Source organism: Ornithorhynchus anatinus, chromosome X1, assembly GCF_004115215.2.
Source record: "Ornithorhynchus anatinus isolate Pmale09 chromosome X1, mOrnAna1.pri.v4, whole genome shotgun sequence".
Classification (NCBI taxonomy): Eukaryota; Metazoa; Chordata; class Mammalia; order Monotremata; family Ornithorhynchidae; genus Ornithorhynchus; species Ornithorhynchus anatinus.
In genome coordinates this window covers 32,155,134-32,159,588 of record NC_041749.1, presented here as the reverse complement: position 1 = coordinate 32,159,588, position 4,455 = coordinate 32,155,134, and the positions used below count along the sequence as shown (strand labels likewise).

The 4,455-nt window shown below is 44.6% G+C and overlaps 1 long non-coding RNA gene across 1 annotated transcript; it reads left to right on the top strand.

Annotated features, from left to right (window-relative positions):
- The first annotated feature begins 1,102 nt into the window (after positions 1-1,102).
- LOC114806641 lies at positions 1,103-3,191 on the top strand. The gene is made up of 2 exons (XR_005659534.1): positions 1,103-1,143; positions 2,947-3,191. It is a non-coding gene; the product is annotated as an uncharacterized LOC114806641 (long non-coding RNA).
- The last annotated feature ends 1,264 nt before the right edge of the window (positions 3,192-4,455 follow it).

Below are 4,455 nucleotides of genomic sequence, written 5' to 3'. Positions count from 1 at the left end.
TACAGGGTCATCAGGTTGTCCCACGTGGGGCTCACAGTCTTCACCCCCATTTTACAGATGAGGGAACTGAGGCCCAGAGAAGTGAAGTGACTTGCCCATAGTCACACAGCTGACAAGTTGCAGAGTTGGGATTCGAACCCATGATCTCTGACTCCCAAGCGCGTGCTCTTTCCACTGAACCATGCTGCTTGATTCATAGCAAGTGACAGAGCCTCTCCGCTTGTCTGTAAAAGAAGGACAGATGGGTCGTGGGGAGGGAATTTGCTTCTATGCTGAGATACTTGGGAGTGCATTTCTTGTCCAGATTTTCTAGCTCTCACCAGCTAGTCAAGCTTGAGTCTGCCTCCCCAATTCCCCAGTTGAATTGCAGCTTCCCCATTTTTTATGCTTTATTATTTTGTACTAGCAGCCTCATTAGAATCTCCTCCATTAGCAAAGATAATTAAGAGTGGCCACTAGTTATGAAGAGAATGGCAAAATGGTCATAATCTTTATTCTCTCTTTTCAGTACGGGAGAGGACAGAGCAGAGGAAGACGTTCCACCCAGAGCTTCAAAGTGGACTTTGTGGGAATGGAAGAAGGGGACAGAAGAAGAATCCCAACTAGGGTGACCACTGATGACTTTCATGGATAGTGGACGCTGAGATGCAGGTGACATAGAGGGCATTGGGCTGGTATGGCAGTGAATCAACTATGTCATGTCCAACACTGTGTGGAAATACACCTGATTCCCTTCAAACTTAGAGTGTTTCTTGGGGGAAGCAGTGGTTCTAGTATCATTGAGGTCCCCTCCCACATCTTTCTAAAAATAGGCACCACTTCCGAACCACGGAACCTAATAGTAAGAACCAAAGATGGGTGATTGCAATAAAAATACTGGCCATTAAGGCATCTGTTGCTACATTGGTACTGGACAGAGGTTAGACTTGCTCACCACCAGCCTATGAAGTCTAAAACCCAACAAATGACCTCTCAAATCACAATCCTAGCCATGAATGTAACATGTGTCTCTATAATAATAACAATGATAGTAAAAATATTTGTCAAGCACAGTTCTAAGCATTGGAACCTCCCACAGAAGGCTCATGGTCCAAGTTTGAGGGAGAAGAGGCATTGGATCACCATTTTAAAGAAATGAGTAAGGTAAGTGATTAGCCCAAGGTCACACAGCAAATGGCCTTACACAAGGATCAGGCATCAGTTAGAGTGGAACTGGCAGCAATTCTGCTAGACCTCCCAGCCCTGGACTGGGCACGCTTTGCTCCTACTGGTTAGTCATCATCCCAGGGTGCCAAGATGGGTTGCAGAGTAGCCTGGAGTAGCCAGGTCCCTTTCTGGTGCAAAGGCTCTTTCAGAGAAATAATTAAACTTCTTTTTATTTCCCCTAAAGAAAAGAACTTCCATTTCAAGAACAGTCCCTAAGATCTCTCTGAAGGCACCTGCCTCTCTTTAGGCCCAAGCCTACTGTTGACCCAAGGTACCTAAGATAGGGGATGGCACCCACCATAGAAACAATAGCACTTGCTCCTTTTATTCACCCTTCCCCAGCCTCACAGCACTTATGCACATGTCTATAATGTATTTATTTATATTAATGTCTGTCTCCTCCCCTAGACTGTAAACTCACTGTAGGCAGGGAACAAGTCTACCAACTCTGTTATACTGTACTCTCCCAAGTGCTTAGTACAGTGCTCTGCACACAGTAAGTGCTCCATAAATACTATGGATTGATTGATAGGACAGGTAGGACATGGCTGCTTTGGTTACAGTGATCAGAGAAAAGCCAGAGTGCTGATCTTCCCTGCCTGTCCACCCAGACATTCTGCCACTGACAGAGGTGTGCACCAGCTTTCACTGTGGGGATAAATTACTCAGCAGCGTCCTGGTCCTGGTCCCCAAGAGCAGTTATTCAGATCTGAGCAACACACCCCTTCCCTTCCTGCCCAGAATGTCCATCCTGTTACCTCTCTGGGGCTCTAAGCCCCAGAACAGGAGAGATAAGCTTGGCTAGATGTCAGCTCCTCTACCCTTATTTTCTAAATCGCAAAACCCTGCTCTGATTAGCATCCACATGGTCAACAAGCACTGAACTTGAGGACAGAAACCAATCCATCTTAGGTGACTCAGCAACCAGTGGTCTCATTTTTCTCACTACCGTCCCCTTGCCTACATCCTCCCTCTGGAGCCTGGAGCTCCCTCCCTATTCATATTCAACAGACCACCACTCTCCCCACCTTCACAACCCTTCTAAAGATCACATCTCCAAGAGATCTTCCCTAACTAGGCACTCATTTCTCCTATTTGTCCTCCCTTCTGCATCACTTCCTTTATTTGTCTTCCATTCTGCTTTGCTTCCTGTATTTGCCATCCCATCTGTGTCAACTATGCACTTGAGTCTGTAACCCTTAAGAATTTGAATTTTCATGCCACCCCCAGCACTTATGTGTATACCCCCCTGTGATTTATTTAGGTCTGCCTCCCCCTCTAGTCTGTAAGGTCCTGTGGGCATGGATCATGTCTACCACTGCTATTATATATACTCTCCCAAGCACTTATTACAGTGTGCAGTGCACACAATAAGCCCTCAGTATAAACCACTGATTGATTGAAATCCCTCACTCCTACCTTGCTTAGTTCAGTCACAGAATCTGCCCACAGGTGCAAAGCATCCCCCTCCCCTGTTTCAACTTTCAGCAAATGTGAACGCTTTAACATTTTTGTGACTCATAATTGAAGAGTAAAGCATCTACAAAAAGTGTGTCTTTGGATCCCAGCCAGCACCAAGGGTGCAAATCTGCTCCTACAGGATCTGGGTTCTGAGAATACCGATTCCTTAGCTTTCATCAACTGGGAGGATGAATGAAGACGAATTAGTGTGGAGTAACATTTTAGACTTGAAAATGATTCACTCTGGAGCTATTTACTTTGATTCGTATTTCTTCTCAGGTTCCCTGGATTAATAACCTGATGTGAGGAGACAGATCATCTCTTGTGAGCTAACAAAACCATCTCTGATTCATTTCCTTTCTCCTTGGTGGTCCTCCTGAGTCGGGAAAGATTCATCTTCTCCTCCCTCCCACTAATAAACTGGAAAACTACCCAGAATGCTATGGGCAAGGATGCTCTGGGGAATTGAAGTGAAAAAAGATACTGTCAGATTCCATTTCAAATAAATGTAACCTGCTACTGGATTTGTGTTTTGATCAAGCATTTAACAGGCCATTTCAGACGCATGTCAGGGATAAGACAGACCTATTGCATTTTCTCTAGAATGGGAGGGAAATCGTGTTCTGAAGAGCATGGGAGTAAGAAGACATGTTATTAATATACTTTTCAAAGGTTTTCTCCTTTTCTGAAACAGCATCATTTGTTTTTATACTTCTTGGCCTATTTGTATTGTGAGATTCTCCCTGTTCTATTGTGTGTTTTTTCTTGCTTAGTTGGCACTCTGGATTTCTGGGAGAGAAGTGTGACCTAGTGGAAAGAACATAGGCCTGGGTGTCAAAGGATCTGGACTGTAACCCTGATTCCATCACTCTCCTGCTGTGTGACCTTGGGCAAGTTACTTAACTTCTCTGTGCTTCAGTTCTCCCATCTGCAAAATGGGGATTCAGTATCTATCTCCCTCCTACTTAGACTGTGCGCCCCAGGCCAGATCTGATTATCTTGTATGTACCCCAGTATTTAGTAATGCTTGGCACACAGTAAGTGCTTAACAAATACTATGTTAAATATTAGCAACATGACCTACTGAATAGAATTTGAGCCTAGGAATCAGAAGGACCTGGGTTCTAATCTAACTCCACCACTTGTCTGTTGTGTGACCTCAGACAAGTGACTTAAATTCTCTGTGCCTCAGTTACCTCATCTGAAAAATGGGAAGACTGTGGACCCCATGTGGGACAGACACTGTATCCAATCTAATTGCTTGTATCCACCCCAGCACATGCAACAGTGTGCTTAACACACAGTAAGCGCTTAACAAATATTATTACTATTACCCTTAATAATAATAAATACCAAAATTATTATCATTATTCTGAGGAATCCTTGGTGCATTCATTCCTCTCACACCTTCTATTGAAAGCAATAGTGAGACTTGGACCCTTCTGGCCTGAGGATCTGAACAAAGGAATTAATTAAAATGCAAGTTTTATTGCAGCCCCACTCACAGTTTCTTGTTTCTGTCAGTTACGTTCCCACTGAGTGAGGGAAATGAGAAGCTGGGCAAGGGGCTTCATGGAGGACCCATTTATGGCCCAGTGACAACAGCATAATACCAATGTCTTGCTGCAGTGCCAAAAACCAAAAGCTACTGAGGTCCTCTTTGCCCATGTTTAGTAGCTGTTTTCAGGCTCCCTGCAGAGCCTGTCTACCTTGCGGAACACCCAAATGGCTCTTCAGTCAAATCACTCACCACTGAAAGCGAATCCCTGGCAGGCATTCCCCTCCTTC